The 23,094-nt window shown below is 35.0% G+C and overlaps 1 protein-coding gene and 1 long non-coding RNA gene across 2 annotated transcripts in view; one reads left to right on the forward strand and one right to left on the reverse strand.

Annotated features, from left to right (window-relative positions):
* The window catches only part of LOC145671304 (dipeptidase 1-like), a 418,780-nt gene that overhangs the window by 280,735 nt on the left and 114,951 nt on the right, over positions 1-23,094 (reverse strand). The window lies entirely within an intron of this gene.
* LOC145679665 (uncharacterized) lies at positions 17,323-22,156 on the forward strand. Its single transcript, XR_014130495.1, has 3 exons — positions 17,323-17,562; positions 18,719-18,858; positions 22,040-22,156. It is a non-coding gene; the product is annotated as an uncharacterized LOC145679665 (long non-coding RNA).

Here is a 23,094-nt window from a genome sequence, read left to right on the forward strand (position 1 = left end):
TCCTACCCAGGGCTATGAATTACAACAATTAATAACTAGAGATTGCACAAAGAAGTCACTTTTCTATTCATGAAAGAATACACAATAATTAGGTGCAAGCTTCAGGAAGATTACAAAGATGTCCAAAACATTTGTTCTTACCACCACCGAAATCAAGAATAAAACTGAGACCATCAAATTCACCTTCCAATTTATACCACCATTGCAGACATCACAGAAGCACTCAAGAAGGATTACCCAATATTCTCAGTATCACAAATGCTAATCCAGAATCGTGAAGGGAAGAATATGAAGCCCGCCGGGGCCAAATCAAGAGAATGTGAGATCAGCTGAAGGACTATGATCCTTCCTTTGGCTAAAAATTGACTCAGAAGAAAACTGGTGTTTACCGGTGAATTCTCATTATTGCCCCTCCCCCCCAAAAAACAGTCCCTTTACACCACATGTATTCGAGTAATTTGGTGCCAACAAAATTCGTATTATTCCCTAAACTCAAATATGTCCTCAAGGACGAGTGTTTTGAGGAAGTTACATCGATTCAAACTAATGTGAAGGCGTTGCTCAACAGCATTCAAGTGCAAGACTTTCCTAGGGTGTTTGAGAACTTCTACGACCGGTCCCACGAATGTGTGGCTGGAAAAGGTGTGTTCCTTGAAAATTAACGTAGTAATATTTTTTCTGACACCGTTAAGTATCTTATTTGGAGGTAGTCCGGGAACTTACTGAACGTACTGTGTATACTGTAATTTTGCACTCATATTGGTTGGGAGGAATGTTATACATATCCATAAATTGACCTTGAGAATTTAAAGTTTCACTGCGGGCAAAACTTTCAGCGTTATATTTGACATTCCTACCGAGTAACAAACAATGTATTATATTCATGAAAATATTTTTCTGACACTGACATGAGTAGAAGTGCTGCCATTTGTTGCTCTTATGTTCACTATTCAACTTGGTCGCCAATAATAGTTCATTCCCCATTACTATTTGTGAACAATGTATGCCAGACTTTATTATCCATCTGAGGAATCATGTCCGTATAATTGAAAAGAATGTGTTTTTGTAGAAGTAATTCTTTGGCAACTGTACATGAAACAAAATCAATGTTGAGAGTAAAAATGTAGTCTAATTTCAGAATTGATCTGACAGATTTGACTATAATTTATTCTCATATTAAATTTGCATCCTCCCAAAAGATTTAAGCGTGTGTCGAAATAAATTCTTGTGTATGCGCCTGCCAATCGAGAATTACCAAAATGACTCATCGCGGTGGCAAGTTGTTGATTATTTGATGACTACCATTCTAACATGTTACTTCAAAGTGCGGTGAAGTGATGGAGTTTCAAATGATACTATACTTGTGTCATATTTTAACACAACTCGAATAACATAGAATCATAGGCACAGACATTCTTTACTCTGTATCTTTTCTAAACTTGGAATGATGAGTTTTTCATCAGTTCTCATCACTTCACAAAGTCAGTATGCATATGATATATTCTAGTGTGCATCATTCAGGTATTTCTTTGTTTGTCGAATTATTAGCCCAAAGTTAAAAGCTTGGATTTAGTCAAAAGTTCAAACGGTGTTTGATGCGAATTTAAGTACAAAAATACATGGAAGGTACCTGTTATTGATTATATTTGCTGTAAATGCAATGTGTGTTGCATTCCAAGTTAGCAGCTTTAAACCACAATGAAGGACTTTTTTCTGTAATATGGAAACTTGATAATTAGACATTTTGATGAATAATATACACTTATTTAAAGAAAAGGAAAAATTGAAGGATAAAATCGCACTTGCTTTATTTTCGTTTCAAGCAAGAACGCTTTTTCTAAGGAACCAGAAGTCATTTTTTTAAGAGTGCTTCCTTCTGAAAGTGGTGGACAAACATTGTGCTCGTGGTTTCTTTCGGTTTTCTCCCATTTCCTCCCACTTTCTTCATTCCACCATTTCATTCATTTCTCATTATCACCGTCTCCTTTGGCCTAACCGGCATAACCGTGGGACGTTAAACTTAAAGATTTCATTTCATTTCTTCCTTCTGAAAATATGCCTACCATTATTGGTGGGTACAAGACACAGATTTTTTGTTTTTCTTTTAGAGAATCCAAAATAGGTTTCGAAAACGTTCAAAACTCGTGTTGTTTTATATCAGTTCGGTTTTGTATTAAAACCGGGTTCGGTTACAATCAGTTATGTGTCCTCGGTTTTAGAGGAAATCGAAATTTTATTTATTTTTCGTTTTCGTTTCTTCTACATATCCGTTTACAGTTAAAGAACGATTTTTCCCCATACTATACAAGCTTTTAAGAGCTGGATATAGCTCCACGGAGTTCTATTCCCTGTGGGGGCTCCTGAGGTTTAGATTCCTTGATTGTAGGCATATATTTTAAACATCTTAAGTGCTGAAAAGAGATATCTAGCCTTAAAATAACCACAATCAAACTACTAATTCCAGCCATTCAATGAAGATTCTTTAAATATTTTAGACTCTGGAAATATCCTTGGCATTTTTCTGAAAGTCGTGTAGAACGGGTATACCCATCTGTCTATCTATTTGACTTGTTTCAGACCAAAAAACCGCCCGAGATAATGGGAAGCTGCTCATGGAAATCGATTTAATGTCTCAATAGAGGGTACCACCCCTTTTAAGCTCTATTCTAACCAGACGTAGCAGAAATAGACCGTTTCCTGCCTTAACCTTGCTCGTCGTAGACGGAAAACGGTAGTACAGTAGATAGGAGTAGGTTTTCTGAAACGATTCAGCATCTCAAGGACAGATTACATTTCGACCTTTGCATCTCTACTTAAACCGGATGTGGTAGAAATCCAGTACTACTTCCGATTTCAATATTGATTTCCCTAGAACAGGAAATGGTAAGAGACATGAAATAGTTTATTGATATACACTCCGTTATGTACGGACAGAGTCCATTTCCGACGTCGTTCTTCGTGCAACCGGAAGCATTAGAAATTTACTAACACTTATTCTTTGAATTTTAATCTACATAGACGACATATTGTGCATCATATCAATAAGCGACTTTTCAGTGTGAATTCATCGTCTTAAGAACATATTTTATCCTAGTGTTGATTCTTCTGTAACATGGGAAATATTAAAAAGTATAGTAAAATCCCCATATTCGTATGTAATTGCATGTATTCGTATATAGTAAGAATATAGCATGATATGTATTCTAGTATATGTTATGTATTCCCGTTAGGGGCACTCGGTCGAAAAACTGTTAAAAGCTTGTTTCATGCCAGCCATACTGAATGAGGTTTTCCTCATTTCCACCAGGCAAATGCTGGGCTGGTACCTAACATATAGGTGCGAGGTCGCTTCCTTCTTTTCCCAATCCTTCCTTTCTTCCCTTTCCCCGGATAGTGTGCTCACCGAGGGATGGCATCCCTCATACGTAACGGGTTAATATGTTCATAGATGCCGAAATCCCAGAAATCTAAATTCTAAATTCTAAATGATATGTATTCGTATATAGTATAGTATGATATGTACTCGTATATAGTAATAATTGAAGCGCTTGGAGAATAAAGGTATTATGTTACATTTTTCGAAATGTTGCATTCTGGCTGTTCATGCACGTGTTATATGCTACTCATGCTACCTAACACATTATTTGGTGAGTCCTCGTCCTAGTGCAGATATTTAGAAACGATAAAGGTGGTATATTAACAGACAAAGTTGTGAAAATCAATTTTCCCATCATATTCAATTTGTTACATACCACCTTTATCCTCCAAGCGCTTGAATTATGGAGTGAGTATAACAACAGCAGGGTATTATCTCTGACCTTATCACTCTATCGTAACCAAAAGTTACAGACTTGCTATTTCTTGCTTCAACATTAAATTCTGGAAATTCGACAGTCAACCGTAGATGCACACTGTGTAACAAAAACACTCACCTGTTTGTTATTCAATTTATAATTTGTAATTAAATTGTCATCAGGATGTTTATAGGTATAAGACATTTCATCAGATGAGAATCATTTTTGAAATCAACTACAGCTTTAGTTGATTAATTTTTAAAATATCAATATGTAAAAAAAAAAAAAAAAAAAACTGGTATCATGCCTATAGAAAAATGGTTCACAAGCAATTAGCATGTGTGAGTGGATTTTAATTAAAGTATTTCTTCTGTATGATGCTTAATTTCTTCAGCGCAAAATTGAAATGAAACAAATATGAGTTGTCTGTTTCTCTCGTTCTGTTTTCCAATGTATCGGTAGCATGCATGACCCAATCGAATGCATATAAGAGCAGCAAAAAGAAGAAAGAAAGAAAGAACAAAAAAAATCAATTACAGATTGGCCATCAGCGTAATAAACTCAGCGCCTCATTTCCCTGTGCACCTTGCTTAATGCTACTAATTTGCAAGCATTTTCTGGCAGTCATTCAGCAAATGATTTCTCTCTTCGTCAGTTTTGTCCTCTTGCCTCTCGCCTGTAGAGTGACCTCTTGTGATGGCAATTTGTAGCCAATGTCATCGCAATCACTTTTTTATTTTTATTTTTTTTTTTACCATAGGAACATTAATAAGTACTTAGCCTATACTTTGTTGGGTAGCTCGTTTATGATTTTTTTTTTTGGAGTTTAGAACGATCGAACATTTTTTTGTTCCCTTAAAATTTCATGGAATTTGCTACCATTAACCAAAAATCCAATAATTACTGTACTTCCCTTGCGGGCACATATATGTCCACAATATAAAGAATGAACGAAATGGAGAACTCGAAATGATTCCATTGCATACATATAACACTGTATTAGATTCGCAATGTGATACATTTAAAAAAAAAAATAGAATATAATTTCTTTCATTCTTCAAATTGAGACTATGAAATATGAGCTCAGATACCACTGTATATTTTAGTAAAGATAACAGCCAATGTATAATTAGTAATTTTTAAAAAGAACTCTAATCAGATAATTAAAAAGTTTAATTTACTCACTGGTCAATTTCAGATAACGTACGTTTCTCCTTATATTTAATATTGATGAATATATGAATATTGTAAATTTTATTCTTTTGAAACACGTGACCTCATGTGTGTTGGATAACGCATTAAGTCGTAGGTACAAATTTACCTTTAAATTATAAACATTATAGTGTATTATGAAACAATTCAAAATTGGTTCAACGGAAAAGATGGATAAAAATAGGAGTATTCCAACTAATCACAAATGAACAAAGCTTAGATTGATCACGCAACCCAGCACAACAGTGATAAATACTCTACTGTTCAGCTCGCCTTTGGCGTGGGAGGCCCGGGTTCGATTCCCGGTGGGAGCTCAAGTGGTTCGTGTTCCATGTTCATCAGTAGATCCACGTCTCATATAACTTCGCTGCTGAACGGTACCTAAAACTCAAAATCAAATCCAATTCACTGTTCAGCTACTGTGTATAGGTTATCACGAATCTTTCGTCTGATCATAAGTTCTGGTCACGGTAGCGCATAGAGTGCTTTAGATCCTGTAATAAGAAATAGAGAAGTTTGCTAATTAATAATAAATACATTTTTAGATGCTGTAATCATATATTGATTTCACATCTTGATGTTATTTTCTAATAGAAGTCTGCTTAGGATATCATTGTAAGTATAATTCTTATATCCTCTCTTTTACTTATGATATATTGTATTTAAATGAAAATGTGATTCGCATGCTATTGTAGGCGTTAATATAATTTCTTTCAATTTATGATATGTTTAATGGAAATCAGCTTTTCGTGCTACTGTAAGTGTTAATATGATACCATCACTTTTCATTTAAGATATTTTAATGTAGTCAGTTTTACTGTTATATCTTAACTTTATGTTTAAAATGTGTTGTTTTTAATTGAAATCTGTTTCAAATTGCATTCGAAGTATCCGAACTTCACATTTAAGATATATCATTTTCTAATGGGTATCTATTTTAAGTGTTTTTCGTAGGTGGTATTACCATATTTTCCGGCTACGATATGATGTTTTCTAATGAAAATTTGTTTTAAACGTCTTAGATATGTTGTTTACAGCAATATTGATCCTAAGAAAAAATAGTTTAGTTCACATTATGATCATACACAATGAACATCATACATAAGTTTGTGTTCTATATGGGGCATGCAGAGCATAAGAGAATAAAGTACAATTGCCAAACTTAGGAGAAAAAGAGACATAAGAATTGTGCGGTACACTTAAATACATTGAAAAATGAATGCAGTATTTAACGTTATAAAAATTATTTACAAAATTTGTACAATGTTTTTAAACTCTAAAAGGAACTTTAGATTGACATCTTAAATATGAAATATGTCCAAATTGACGAAAAATGAACTTGATTTCTTTATGAACTCAATGTGTCATATGTTAATATTTTCTGCTATTTTTCCTTCTCAGGATAGAAAGAATATTGTCTTTTGAAGTTATGGAAACACACACCAGTTTTTCTTATATGTACAAGTGTGGAAACCTTAAGGGCAAAATATATCAAATAAATTTTTGAGTACTCAGTGGAAATGAATAAAATACTAGCAATGTGTTGCCAAATATATCCTACACCTATAATGCTGTATAAATAAAATGGTAGTAGACCACGGTCACCGCCAGCAGCTGCGGTCGTTATATTGTGAAATAGACACGGATAGACCGACGCCAAACAGGAGATACAATTTCAAACACATTTAACAGGATTTGAAAGCACTCAAGCTCACGATTTACAGTGGCACGTCGGTTGCATGAGAATTGTCTCTTTCCTCATGTGTTCTCTTGACACCTGCTCATTGGTGCCACAGTTTACTGTGGTGAAAAGAACATCCGAGTTGGACCAAAAAGGAGTAGGATCTTTTTCTCGTCTAAGATAAAAGCGGATTCAGTTTAAAAAGTGATTCCGGATGTAAACTCATCTGATGTTCTGTTGGAAACATGCAATGAATTCAGGAACAAGGTAGAACATGATTGTTTTGGTAATACATGCTGTGTTAGGAGATATAATGTTGCATAGGCATACCGTCTTCTAAATTTTTGAACCACATACACTAATCGGTGAACGTTATAGTGACGTTGAACTCTTTTTCCTCGTGCGTCTTTTCAGAGGTACAGAGAACCTCGACTTCATTATTAAGTGTGGTAAAGCGCGACCACTTCCAGCAGCAGGGAGAACGTGCAAAACCTAGTACCTCCACTTTTTATGGGGTTTTGGTTGCATTCAATTTCTCACGTCTGAATCTACGTGTGTGCAAAAGCTCGTAAACGTAAACCCAATGAAAAACGTGAAAACTAACTTTTAAAACCTCGTATCGTATATCAGATAATGTAAAAGCAGAACTTTTTTTTGCTCTCCTGGAAAGTTTGGTTTTGATAAGTTACGAGGTTTTGCATTTTCGTCGTCTAGACGTAGCTTAGCTCTTGGAATGGGAGGATATTCGTTGAATGAAGTGTCCTTCCCATTCTCCCGACTTTAATATCATTTAGCGCGTGTGGGATGCTATATCTAACACCACGTCCAGATGAAGCAAGAACAATGCAGCTATCGCCAACAGATCTAGTGGAAGAATGGAAATTCACACCACAACAACTCATTACCAGAATTGTGACCAACATCAAGAGAATGCTTCATTGTCCATAATCATTACATACTCTTCTAAGTATAATTTCTTGATTCGCAGTGACTTCTTAATAAGCTGGTATCAGGGCCGAATTTCCTAATAGGCCCGGTAGGCCCGGGCCTATGGGCGCAAGGTCCCAGGGGGCGCACGGCCGAGAGAAAATATTTTTAAAAAATATCTAGAAATAAAAATAAATAGCCATAACTTAACATATTTTTTAAATTGATTAAAAAAATCAGGCTAACAAAACATTCTGATTTTGAAGTTAATTGAAACAAATAATTGTTGGTAAAATTAAACTTTTTTTCAACATTATGCATCAACTTCGTTACAACATTGATCTCAAACACGGGAGAACTGGCTGTAGGGATATCATTGAGCGGTACGCATCGTATTGCCACTGCCACTAGGCTGGCTCGGCGCTACTGCTCGGAGTGATTAGGGGCGCATGCGCCGTGTGCGTGCCAATGTTCAAATCACTGCTCCACGAGTACCACTACGAGATTAAAACTATTTTATAATGTATTACAGAGTTTTTTTTATTTATTTGCCCAAATGACTAAATTGAACAAAACCAAAGTTATTCACCAATCTTTTGTTAATACATTAAGTATTTTGTTAAGCCCAGAACCAAGTAAATTCTTCAAAAAACTTGCAATGATAAAATTGCATCGTGGAGTGGTGTTTAAGCAATTAACATATAGGCTAGGCCTGATATAATTTTTTAGTAAAGGTTTTTAGGAAAGTAACTTTAACCAGACTAGGGGGCGGAAAAAGTTATTGGGCCTAGGGGCGCCAAAATGCTAAATCCGGCCCTGGCTGGTATTTCCTGTATCAACATACTATTTTGTTTTTCTGATCACTCTTTCCTTTCTGTGGTTTTCTGTATCTTACTGTAGTGCTACTTTTGGTGTAGGCACAAGTTTCACCAATTTATGCCATTTGAGAGCAAACACAGCAGCGAAACTTACTTTCGTCCTTACGTGTTCCGCACCAACGTATATCAATGTATCTCTCTGACATTTGCAATTTTGCAATTCCCTGGAGTAACTATTTACATTTAGATGTTCTTTTCTGAACAATTTGTCAAACCAATTTTCATGGTTTCATAATTTCCCGGTTGGTCATTTCAGAAACTAATCTTCCGCAGCTGGTAGCCTGCAGTCTTTTATCCTAGTATAGATCTGTAACCTTTGTGGTAGCAAATATTTTATTTTTCTGAAATCTTTGATTTTAAAAACCGTCGAGAATGCTTCTGTACTTTTCTGCACGCTTACGGCCAACTTTCATATCCATGCACACGGTGGGATTAATCCTAAATGTATAATGTCCTTACCTTTATTATTATTTTTTTTTATTTCAGTCACAACTACAAAAGGTTTAGCGTAGAGTAGTAACAAAAATTTTGCTTTAATAATCTACTTTAGATTTCATTCTTGCCATAAGCGTTATAATAAAATATTTTACTTCATTTACTTCCTTCATACTGTGCTTATTACGAATAGTATATGAGGTATTGTTAGATCATGCGCAACATTTTATAATATACAGAGGTTGACTCATTTATATTGAACCGAATTTAAATGTGCCATTGGAATTTCTGTGGTTCTACTACAGTTCGTGTTCGATTTGTTGGCCATTTCCACTGACTATTGCCCAGCATCGGAGATTCCATGGGAGGAGATTGTGTTGCCGCTGGACAGTTAGGATTGCATCCCACTCCTCTTTACAGGTTTCTACAGGCCGGAGACGGTGTATACTCGACGATGGAACAGGCGCTGTTTGAGGACTAAGAAAAAACAATAGTCCCTTCGACTGGCATCTAGACTCTTGACAGGAATGACACAGAAGGAAAGTGCCGAAATCGCAGTTCCTTGCTCCATACGACGATACAATTCCAACTACATTTTTGCCGTGCGACTGGATGCATTTCCCGGTGGAGTTGAACCTGGTTCACGTCTTGTCTGTACAATGCTGGGATTTCAAGCTGATATATTTTAGTGAGAATATGAGTCTCGTAGTAGGCAGCATTAATTTCTACGTTTCGCTCCAACTTTCGGAGAACGCAGTGTTCTCCTATACAAGAAACCGACCACACCCATGAACTATTTTGTAAAATAATTCTATGTTTTACGTCAGTGTGGTGTGTCCAGGACTTGGTGCCGCATACTTCCTATTATTCATTGTAGCTTCGGAAAATTCAAGGTTGCTAACAAACCCCCAACTGACCAAAGCAGTAAAATTGCTTTGGTCAGTTGGAGTTTTATCGCATACTTCTGTGTAATACGATTAACAGTGGCACCACCTACACAGGAATTACGCTCTTGACACATTTCTATGATGCGCGACGCGGTGAGCGTAGCGTCGGAAAGGGTCAAAATGAACCCCTTCTAGAATCTGTTCAATTTAGGCGGCATCAGACTACTCTGCTGCATGTCTAACTGTATACGTTGCTTGCCTCGTGAGAATCTCACAGCAATGGGTTGCGTATGCGCAGTATAGTTGCACATTGAATTCGGCTCAATATTCGTAAAATAACCTCTGTATATATCACCGTCAGAAGGTGAACATACAGTGAACAGTATAATAAAACTGCCGATAAATACGATAATTGACAGCGTTATCTTTGTAAATAAATGAATGAAAAACATATCCCATCAGAATAGAAATATTGCTTATTACTGACAGCAAACCATATACCTTTCAGTGCCATAAGAACTCATCTTTTTCTGAAAAATTCAATACCAACAAGACTCCTTTTACAAATTTATCTTAATTTACCCTTTGTCTTCCTTGCGTTCCTTGTTTATCCGTGTCCTTGTTCCACTTTATATCTGTTTTGCCATCATGTATCAGGCAGGTGGAGACACATGCCTTACAGACGTTTTTCTTTTTGTGTGTGATGGTCACAGATTGTTAAAAATCAGTACTACATTACTGAGAATTGCCTACTAATATGCCTCATTGTGGGTTAAAGCATCCTGCATTAGACTCAGTAAATTTTGATTGTAAGTACATATTAATTAACAATGTTAATCAGCAGCCTCATCCTCTACTTTCTTATGGATTTAGTTAACAATTAGCCAGTTTATTCCAGATATTTTTGTTCTAAACAGCAATTCACGCATTTGCTAACATTTTATTTCATTTAATCCAAATCTGGTGGCACATAACTTGGCAATCAATTATCTGCAGAGGAAACTGTTTCACATGTGTACTAAACAGGTTAAGATCTATCTCTACGTTAAGGCTAATAGAGATTGGATGAATTCATTTGAGAACGAACGATTAAAATAAGTCTGTTCTTGTGATTCGTTCATTTAGTGTTCTGTGACAAAGAAAACAATGGTAAGTTGAAAGTAATTATTTATTTGTGATATTTTGTAAATACTTGTATTTTAATTTTGAAAATAAAGAGCGATCATTTACTCGGGCAATAGGTCACTCATAACATCTTGGTTAATGAAGAATATTAAAACACATTTAAATACTTGATGTATAAGAGATTTTCAAAGAAGAAAAGAATCTCAATATGTCACATTTTGTTGAGTCGGACAATTAAGGAATCTTCTTACTATTAGCTTAACCAAATAAATATATAAATCTATATTATAAAATTAAGAGTGGCATGTTTGTGAATAAATAACTCTTGAACCATCCGACCCATCTGGATCAAATTTTCAATATAGTTGAGTTTCAAGGGGAGAGAAGGAGGGATATATTTAAAAATAAATAAAACTCAACAACTTTTGAATCAGCCAACCCATCATGATCAAATTTGAACAAAGATGACGTTCGGCCCTAGAATGGTTTTTATCATTTCACTTTGACGGAGCAACGTAGAGAGGGAGATATACGGTGTAACTTAGGGTTGGGGAAGGGACATTAAAAATAATTGAAAATGAGCGATATTAGTGTTAAATCCATATATCTTGGGTCGCTCAGTGTAACAGTGATACTTCCGATGCTGTTAAAACAGGGGCGTCAATTAGGGAGGGCAGGAGGAGGCAATTGCCCCCCCCCCAAGGGTTTGAAGAATACATATACTTTAATCGACATCTACTAATATACTAGTACAAAACGTGAAAGTCTAATGTTGATGGTGCTCTTGCCTCCCTCAAGCGAAGTCTGAAATGACCCCCCCTGTGTTAAAATCTGAATTCAGCCCCGCACCTTGGGAAGTGGGAGAAGGAGACATATTTATAAATGATCAAAAACGACCAATTGATCGACACTTCCGATGCCGTTTAAATCCAAATTCAGCATTCAACATAGGAGAGGAGGATGGGGAAGAAATATAAAAATTATGGAAAATTACCGATATCACAGAGTATTTCAGTAATAGCAAAAAATGACTGACTAACGGTACACATTACTATTTCTTATTAATTTAACCCTGTGTTACAGGTAATTAATGCTAGCAAATAAATAAAAAGCTACTTCAACGGAAGGAAAATATATCAGGCCTCTGTTTCAGGAAAGGAAGATTCATGGACCAATATATGTAAATTTAGAGTTAGTCTAATTAGAATTCTGAAGAGAAAATCATCTTCGACTGCGAGTACAACGTTAGTGGTCAATTCAATCTTCTGTCTTGAGTATAACAATATTAGTGCATTAACGAATAAGTCCAATTCATAACAAATGTTTAGTTTCCTCTCCAGAAGAGCTCTTCCATTAATCCCTTGCGTTGCAGTGACATCTATGTGGATATCATAAAATACTCCGCTGCATAATTAGGGTTGCCATTCGTCCCGGAAACTGGAACCGTCACGGCATCGAGCTCTGCGTTCCGGCGTCCCGAAAATATTTCTCGGTACTCTTAAATGTCCCGGGTTTCAGCGAAGAAGAAAGGGATATTATAATTTGCTTTTTTCACAGGATTATATATATAATTATTCCTTTCAACTTCTGAGTATGGCAAGTCAAAAGTTGAAGAAAAAGATCATGTTGACGTAAGCATACAACATGCGAGTTATTGAATCGTTAGCTTGTTAATAATAACAGAGATAAAGTAAAAATTTAACGGAAGAAGTTCTTTGAAGATAACGAAGGTCACCAAAATATATTGCCAATGAATTAGCCGTTCTAAAAAGAGTACACAACACGAACAGACCAAACGTGTGAAAGGAAATATACCTTGAATAAGCTAAAACAGACTCTGAAAGTTACAAAACTTAACAGATCCTGAGAAATTAAAACAAAATGCAATTTTGCTTACCAGGAGGGGAGGGGGTAAATCATCTGCTTACATTTGCTTAACTAGAGAGAAGAAGGTATAGTAAAATAAATAAAAATGTGATTACGTCATACTTGAATAGTTCTATCTAATGGAAGAAAGTAAACTAGTATATAACATTTCTTTTCATCTTAAGCATTTCAAACATTGGCAACCCTATGCAAAATACCAGTGACATCTATGGGAATGTCATGAAAGCTTATCTGTCATTAAAGATCTATTAATCCTGGAGATAATGAAATTATTTAGTGGATGCAAGGCAAGTGTTAGTTTTACTATGACAATACCTTATTGACAAAAAAGAAAAAAAGGTTTGTCTCAGTACATGGCAGCAGGGCTAAGGGTGTATTCAATTACAACGCACATATGACGATAAACAATTAGTAACTTCGAGATCGTATTTCGAGATCAGAAAAAGAAAAAGAACTTTGTCTTTCATCTGTGATCAGTGTTGCCAACTTGAAGCAGCATAAAATCCCTTCATAATATGGAAATTTCCCGTTTCCAGTGCAAATGTTCCACTATGTATATAATTGTTTTTATCAGTAATGTGAATGCTCTCCTCACACGGGCACAATAAATGTACCCTATATAACAATCTAGACAGTCTTTTAACATTAAATGAGAACCTGGTATTACAGCAAGCACATAGAAAAATGACACGTGGAACGCAAGGGGTTAATAAATGTGTAGTATTCAGAACACAAGGAGACTCTGCACCAGTTTCGGAAATGTAGCCTAATCTAATATTCCTTGGTTTATTTGTGTTTCTCAGTTAAGGTTCAGTATATTTTTCTTTCCTTATCAAAGTATAAAACAGCTCTCCCAAGGGAGAAAAAAAGTTTTCAAATATCCATGCGACCACCAACCAATGCTTAAGGTGAGAAAGTAGAAGATATTAGTCTGTGAATTTTTGGTTCATTAAATCACGCTAATACATAACGAATGCAGCCAGCATTATGAGTAAACTCCCATCGAATTTCTGAGATACGAAAAGTGATGTATTATTTTTAAAGAGAATCAAATGAAGGACGAAAAGTTTAATTAAATAGAAACCTTTTATGTTGTATTACTTTACTAAATATTTACAAAAAGTTTAAAAAGAAAAAAAATGCAAAAAATAATTGGTTTTAAAATAGGATACTTAGAATCACATTACTTCAAGAGTAGAAGGGATTTAATTTTATTAACGTAATTGCGTTATCGGAACCGTTACGGACAATTGTCTCATGAAATATTGTTAAATTAAATTATTTTACTCAAAATAAATATAAACTTGTTTTCAGTTTCTTTAATTGACACTTTCAACTTTGCCAAGGTTTATGAAACGTATCGCTGCGAAAGAAATTCTATGATTGAATTCTATAATTGAATTAGTTGCTTCAAAAGAGCTGAAATACGCCATTACAAAAGCGAAAATGATGATAAAATATACGAGAATGTACGTACCAGAATTCATTGAACTCCAGAAATTGGTCGTATCCGCACAGAACGTCTTACAACACTAGTATACATTCAAAAAGATTTATAGTATGCTATCTCATACGTGTTATTCAGTTTTGTGAAATTTTCCATTAAATATGCAGTACATTTAACACAAATTTTTAACTTTTTCTTGGTAGACCTGGGTTTGCACATATTGGCGTTAGCAGCACAAAAACTTTCGGGGGCACTGGGATATATAGAATACCGCTCAGGAAAGATGGGGGAGCGCCGTAACTTACATCTTTTCTGGGAGAGCAAACATTAATATTTGGGGACCCCTAGAAAATGTTGTTTTGGGCCCTTCCACAGATTTCGAAAATAGCTCCCTTTCTTCCATCTTTCCCTTACTCTTTGTGGTCTCTCACGTATGCCCCTGGGCCCATTCCATACGTGACAAGTTAATTAACGGGTCAATATTGACAAATCTCAAAACCATACGAACAAATATTATGTGTAGGGCCCCTGATAGTAGACATTTTTTAGTGAAATGGGCCCACGACTCATTTTTGTTTTATTTACCTTTTGTGTGCTATTTAGTTTATGTAATGTAATGAATCTGTTTGATATTTCATTTAAAAATTTATGTTCGTATCGTATATGGAGTAAGAAAATTTTGTCTTAAAGTGGCCCCCGTCGAACGGCGAGGAGCTTCCCTGGGGAACAGTTGCTCCCTGCTTCCCACAAGTTACGGTCCTCTGGCGGGTGGTCTGTGGTCCTCTCCAGGAAAATTAAAAAAAAAAAAATCTTCCTAGATTGCATTTTAAAGAATTTTTGACTTATAAAAGCTAACAAAAACCTAAAATTTTTCTTTATTTTATTTTGAACTTTGGTAGTTTTTTTGTGTGTGTGTGTGTGTGTGTGAAAACGTGGTACTAAACACACTTTACAGTTTGTGTCTTTATTCAAACAGTAATATAAAACATTGTTTTACAATTTTACCTAAATAATACTAAGTATAAGTCAAAAACAAAATAATGATAAAATCTGAATACTCAGAAACAAATAAGTTTTGAAAACAGGTTTTAGGCCTACAACTAATGTAAATAGGTTCAACAATGTATAAGTTTTAAAAAATACAGTAGTTGAAAATTATGCTTTTTTGAAAACTAAATTCGCTTTGCTGCTTGCTATCTAAACAAAAAGAATATATTACTTTACAGTTTACTCCGCCTTCCCCTTCATAGGACCAAAAACTGACTGCCTTTTTTTTTCAGAGTTGGAAACAAATTTTTGTTCTACTTTCTTCATACCCAGTTTGTCTAATATTGTTTTGTGATCGTACCAATTTTCTAGATAGTTGAGCCGCTTTTAGGTCATAGTTGACCCTAGATACTTGAAATACTGGGGTGGACTAAAACCGTGTCCCCCGGTGAGATTGACGCCCGTAAGTGCACGAGCAAACTATAACGCGTATACAAATACAAACAACTGACCCCTTGAACTGTAACAATTCTCAATTATATAATATTGATAATAAAGTAAGTGCAAAACAAACCATAAATAAAATCACAACAGACAATTATGAAATATTATAAAATAATGTAAATTGTGTAATTTGAGTTTTTGTTTGGGTTTGTTGAAACTAAGCGTCCTTTTCCAGGAAGATAGCTATATCAAACTTGGTCCTATAGTTTATGGTAAAGTTAGATCCATGTGCTAGCCTCTCGATCAAAGCTTTCCCACTGGGAATCGATCCCATGACCAGGGTTCTTAGGTTTCTTTATGAAAATTTCTCTCGACTGACACAAAATTTTCCTTTTTCTTATCAAAATTATCATGATGGAAGTTATGTACTAAGGTTAACTATATTGAAGGAAGTTCCAATCACATTTCTTTTGATCATTTGCTTTCGTTTCTAATCTTTTTACGTTTTCCTTAACATTTTTTTTATTTATAAAAATACACATAAATAAATCGAGCCCATAATAGGTGCAAATTATGCTACCTTGAACACACATACACACTACACCATTGTTATTCTATTAGTTTATTTTCGAAGAACAAAAAAAAAAAGAAAAATAATTAGCATTTATATTGGTCAATCAGTCAGTGCGGGAATTTCTCTGGATTTTCAAGTTTTGTAGAAAAAAGAAACCCTTTTTGCTGAATTTACCTACGAAATTTTCCTACATCATGGATATCCCTACGAACACTGCCCTCGACCCGCATTAATGTTGCACATGCTAGCCACTCAACCAGCGGAGAGGACTGAAAAAATCTTCTGATGTGGGACCAAGTGAATGTGTTTCATAACATCACCTGTGTTACTTCTCTCGATATTCTCCTACAATCGTTCATTTTCAGCAATCTTTCACCTCCTTTAGTCTAAAGGACAAGCACACAATTTATTTTGATGCATAAACTTTGGCTGGCCCCATAAAATTTCACGGTAGGCTTGCAAATGAGCTATAATATGGTTATGAGGTATAATATGATTGGGTCGGGCCCCCCTAACTTCTCCCGGCCCCCCCCTTAATTTTTGGGCTGGCTACGGGCCTGCCGAACGGTAACCGAGTTTGTGAAAATGCCGGATTATTGGAAATTGGGTCACAAAAGAATAAGTACAAGTACTTCCTCAGAAAATACAGTAATGTACTTGTATGCATTGGTTTCGTGCTTAAACAAAGGCAAAGTACGGTACCTACTTTATGAAGGCATAGAGCCTTTACTATACATGAAAATGAATACACACTGTGCAGTAATTTACCTGGTAAGACAGACTACAGAAAAATACTTTATGAAGGCATAAAGTTGTCTATAATGAAAATTAACTACACTCTTAAAAATTCAGGTGGTTTCGCAGAAAATTCACCGTAAAGTTTACAGGTCTTTTACCAGAATTGACATTTCAGGTGAAATTTCCGTAAATTTTGAACAGTGTATCCAGCATTTGACCAAAGGTCTTTCGAGTTGTTTGAAGTTGTTATCATATTTCGAATAATAGAATGAGTATTAAGTTATACGAAAGAAAATAACTTTCAAAAATGTTTTTCATTATTTCTTCTGGTTTAATTGCAAAATAATTTGAAGAATTATTAAATACTTTTAGCCTTATATTTAGTGGTTGCAGACACTGTCGTAAGATACTTTTATGACAAATGAAAGTTGTTTCCGCAACTGAAGCATTTAAGACAAAAAAAAATCTCGCCAGTAATGAGATTGTGTTGTGTGTATTCCAACGTTAGAAACTGTTGATCATACGTTTTCTTCATTTACATTATAGGTGAGTGCATTTGTTATTATTATTTTAAGTATATTTATAAGGTTCTTATTGCTCATATTTTACGGATTGGAGTTCAAATTTCTTTTAGTATTTCATGATCGTCTTCTGTGTAAAGTTTTAACCGGTGAAGCACATCGGTTTTTTGCATCCAAAGTTTGATCGTATGTTCAGTGTACAAATAACGCACTGACGTTCAAGTCGCATATTATGCAACATCACATAAGGAAAAGTACGTTCGGAACTGTTCTAGTGCAAGTAGTAATTTGTGCTGTCAATTTAAGTGCAAGGAAAAAATTGGGCCTTTGTGCCGTAGAGTAGATCCAGTATTTTCAGGCCTATAAACGTTAAAATTTTATTATTTATCAAGAAATTCACTGTCACTACCTTAGAAATTGTTTCTTGGTGCGCATTCACTTTAAGAGGACCTCACCGTTTGTGTGTAAATACTGCGTCCGGATATATGCTATAAAACTGCAGTGACCTGTGCTGGGTGGCCACTAAACGGACGAATGTCATGTAATAGAGTAAGGACAGGGCAGCCCGAGTGGTAGCAAGGGGAGCGTGCGTAGGTAGCAGGCGTGTCAGCGATGGTAGGTATTCGCGTAAACAAGGATGTCGTTGAAAACACTTAGATAAATTTGGTTATTATCTTAACACGCGATTACTTACCTTTGCGATTTGTACAATGCCGACACTGCATTTAGGAAACTGTAAAAAACTAACTGGTTTGTGGTAGAGGACTTGAATTCCTCTGATAACCTTTCATGTGCTCACTTTTCTCACATCATTAACACATTTGAATATACGTATGACTGTTTCTACATTTCTTTATTTTCAATGTTTTTCTACATTGGTCATATTTTCTGCTCAATTTCAATAATACGTACCGGTCCACAACATATAATAACTCTTTTCTTCACAACACACATTCTTATAACACTCAAAATCGAAATTGAACACCGAGTTGCCATCTTTGAATACGCCGAACTAATTTCCTCATTATACCCTAATGTCTCATGTCAGCATGCATCCACTGAAAATAGTACCAGCAGCACGCAGATTTTCACGTCTGAAAATATTACATTAAACTATCTAGCGTGAATTAAAAAAAATACTATGTCTTTCCTTGAAAATTTACGTATTTTTCATATTTCAGGTCCTACTCTCACGCACTTAACTCGAAATTCTCTGTGGATGCTTCGTTATACATTTTAACCAGTTAATGAAAATAGTGGAGATCGGAATATGACTTCGCTTTCGTGGCTTTCTCCAACAGTTGGTTGCAAGGAAAAAAAGGTGAGTAAGGCTAGGGAAATTAAGGTTACAAATTTTACAGTAGCCCTGTAAACATACTTTTTTTGGTAAGAAGTTTTCAATTTAATACACTGCTTTGCTGAACATTCAAAATTTATCGGACATATTAATCAGCATATTGAGTTGCTGGCTAAGACACACCAACTTCATTTGCTTTATACAATAATTATTGCTTTTTATAATTATCGTTGTTATTTAGCAAGAGTTAAACTCTCTTTAACGTAAAGTGTTTCATGCTTATTTTCAATGTTCCGATGTATAGTTATCTCATAAATTTTGCATGGCACAACTTATCAATAAATATTTCTCTTCAATCCTTATTCTTAATATAAGCTTAAATGATTGCATGGTAGTGTGCATTTTGAATACAACTCTTGAACTTTAACAAATAACTTTCTATGAGTTGAGTATATTTTTTTATGAAATGCGAGATTTTTTAAAAAATATGATTGTCTTTAGGCATTTATAAAGGAATAATTTTTAAAATCATGGAAGACTGAAAATTTCAAATAATATGGATAGATTGGCAATTTACCCATAAAAATGAATACATTATTTAAAATATTTACTGCTCATACTGAACTGAACTACATCTTTGATAACTTTTTTTTTCTTTCCTTATTATGAAACAATGGTATGGTGTGGCTACTTGGCAGTTGTTACCATTTGCTCTGCGTCAACATAAAACCTCGGTTTACTAATTGCTACATTATGATCCGCTTGTCTTCATTACTGTCTGTACGCTGTAAGTTGAAATCATTCCTAATGCTGTAGCAATATTTTCTTACATTCTTTTTTTATATATAATTATTTTGCTCACCAAACACCACACATCCATACCAAATATTAATGATTTACTTTTTTTTCCACTTATTCAAGGGTTTCATTATAAACAACTTTTCGCTGAAGATAGAGTTAATATGTGCCGAAATATTAGATGAGGCAAACATCAAAGTCCGTTAATTTTAACTATCATCTATCTTGAATCTACAGTATAGCGTTGCTTAGTGCGTTTATATAATTGACCCTGATTCAGTAGTGAGATGATTCGCTTTTATAAGAACAATGTCTTAACATTAGTAGATCTCATTTCTATTTTTAAGATTAAAATAAATAAATATGGCAGGGCTTCCGGTTAGCCGAATAATCAGCACGCGTGCCTTCTGCAGAATACGTATGCAATAATTTCTCCATACTTCTGCCTATAATTTTATGAAATAAAAGGTTTTATAAAACGAAGTCGTTTGCTGATATTTGAACAAAGAAGTCAACAAATAAATAAAAGTAAATGAAATGAAATCCCGTGGCTATGCCGGCTAGGCTAAAGAAGACGGTGATGAGGAGAAATGAAAGAAATTGTGGAATAAAGAAAGTGGGAGAAAACGAGAGAATCCCGAGAAAACCCACCCACACGGTGTTTGTCTAACACAAAGCTCACTTTCCGCGAGCTGGAATCGATCTAAGGACCCCATGCACTAGATGTGAACGCTCTACCACTGAGCCACCGCGACACCCTAAAGAAATGAAGACTACAAACTAACCAATTACATTTTTTTAACCAGTAGGTTGAAATTTTATTAAGTTGTTGCAGGTTGAGTTTAGTAAGTTATAGCATCGAAATTGAACTAAAGTGATGTGAAAATAAACCTGTATTGTACCATTCAACCCATACACTTCATAGTTGAAGTTCCAGAAAACAATTATTCATAATGTACATGTATTAACAGAGTTCTTCATAGATATGACAAAAAAAGCCTATAGCCACTAAGGTCAAAGAGTATTCCAGATTCGATAAAGAGGATGATAAGGTACTTTCAGACTTGTCACAACATTTTCATGCGTTCAAACACAGGTCAATGATATTAAAGTGCTACACAGAACAAATTCGTTCATTAAGAGGAATGAATAGTTTTGTACAAAAATGAACAACCTAGTTTGAATCTTGACAATGACTACTTGAACAACAAACGAGTTAAAATAATCAACTGTCATCTGGCGCACAAACTTTAAAGTTTGAAGATTGTATGGCACAAAACAGGTTTATTTTCACACAGCTTTATTTCCGGGCATATTTATAATTTTGTTAAGTGGTTGGTGTTTTAATGAAGACGGGAGTTCCTATCGAAAATTTCGGCAGTTACTTATATGACTGACGTATACAAGATTAGTTCAAGTTAATAACGATTCTCTCTTGTTGCGTGACCCACTGACGTCGCTCCATACACCAAGTAAAGTGGCTTCACAACATTTGTCGGAGTAAAATTACTTATGGGTAGCTACTTGGCCATAAGACCTAAGTTTTCACATCATGTGCCGAACACTTACGGTGAATAGAACCTGATACACTGTGAGCGTGGCGATAGATGATTGCAATTCCACAGAACAATCCACTTAAACGCTCTACAGTTCTGGAGGCCAAAATGCGAGGTCGTCCTCGCTGCTTTTGTGTTCAGGAACGTCGCACCACTTTTCCTCTTCACTGCAACAACCTAAGTAAGTCTTTTTTTTTATAGCTTAAGTATCCTGAACCAGTTACACATTAGATGTGGCATGCAACGATCTCACCACGTTGGACGTTCGTGAAATGCACAGTTTTACTCATTCGGTTCTCTCACCCATTTAGTACGATTATGAATATTGTCCATATCTATGTATCCCAGACACATATGGTTTCCCTTTGTAACTGAAAAACACACTTCTTGTGTTTAATACCACTATTAGGTGAAATCTGTAATACTGATGATAATACACTATTTCTTGTTACCTTTTATGGTGCGAAATTGTTAATCGTTTTCCACAAATACAAACCTGTTTTCGAGACTTCTATATATCTTAATCCACAGTTCTTATGCCAGCTTCACGGATGTGAAATAGTGCAAAATGAGAATGGTTAGTGTTAATCAAAACTTAAGTAAATTTATAGAATAGTTAATGCAAATGTATATGAATAATTCATAGTATTGTTTATGAAACAGAGAAGAGTTTGTCTTAAAAAAAATCGTACAGGAAAGGAAAATGTAATGGTATGAGAGACATAAGAGAAACACCATTAAGCATGATATTGCGCTCAGAGTTACATAAGTCAATTTACAACTTGAAAGAAATAAAAATAGGTTTTGCCTAATTTTCTCTAGCTTCGAAATATATTTGTTTCTGATTTCAGGTGTTTTATTGGAATTAATCCAGAAATTGAATCCATTCCGCGGAAAGCGAGGGAAGATACGGCAACATGATACTTCTAAGCATTATCCGTAGCAAATTTTTGACTTCCATGAAATAACTCATTGTCAGTTTATAAACGGAATATTGACTAGACTGATCATTTCTTTTTTATTTCATGTACTATCATTAGAGAATTAAATATGATGAGATATTTAAGAATATATTGTTTTCATTTGGTTTTTACTAAATCCTGTCAATTTATGTTTAAATCTTTAAGTATTTTTTTTCAGTAGCGTCATTTCAGACTTTGCCAGGTAGGAGTAAGTTAGTCCATCAACATAAGAGTTTTACCTTTTGAATTAGTACTTTAGTATACAATTTATTGAAGAGCATGTGATTCTCAAACCCAGGGGGGTAATTATCCTCCTTGCTCTTCCCAAATGATTCCCTGCTTCTATCTCTCTGAAAACCTTCTTCTGATTTCTGTACATGTAGACTTAACTCTGGTTGTATTACTGTTACAAAGGAAAAGTGTCGTGAATACATACACGTTTTTGTATACAAACTACTGTATATTCCTGAATGCAAGACTAGGTATTTTGCCGCAATTTTGTAACCGAAAATATGGAGTCGTCTTGCTTTTGCGACATATCATGTAGAGTTTTTCTTCACTGAACAGAATCACGAGATTCCATTAAACGATAAATTTACCCATTTCCTTGACTACCGCTTTAGCCTTCAATATTTGCAGATTCACTGCAGAGGCATCATGTGGGAAGGGTAGGGGCAGTTGCACCCCACTTAGCACTTAGTTTGAGAAATAGACGCTTTTTAATAAATTGTGTACTAATATTGTAATGAAAAAACGTGAAACTCTTATGTCAGTGAACAGTTTTGTTCCTCCTGAAATAACGCTATTGATCCAGTGGACCCTTCTAATGAGAAAGAGTAAGTGAGGTTTCTATTTGATTTGATTTTTAATGTAGTTTTGAAAATATGTCCTGTATGTGCTATACATGTGTTTGTGTAATCCTTTGTTAAAAATATGGTGGTTCG

This window comes from Thermobia domestica, chromosome 2 (assembly GCF_964235325.1).
Source record: "Thermobia domestica chromosome 2, izTheDome1.hap1.1, whole genome shotgun sequence".
In the NCBI taxonomy this organism is placed as follows: domain Eukaryota; kingdom Metazoa; phylum Arthropoda; class Insecta; order Zygentoma; family Lepismatidae; genus Thermobia; species Thermobia domestica.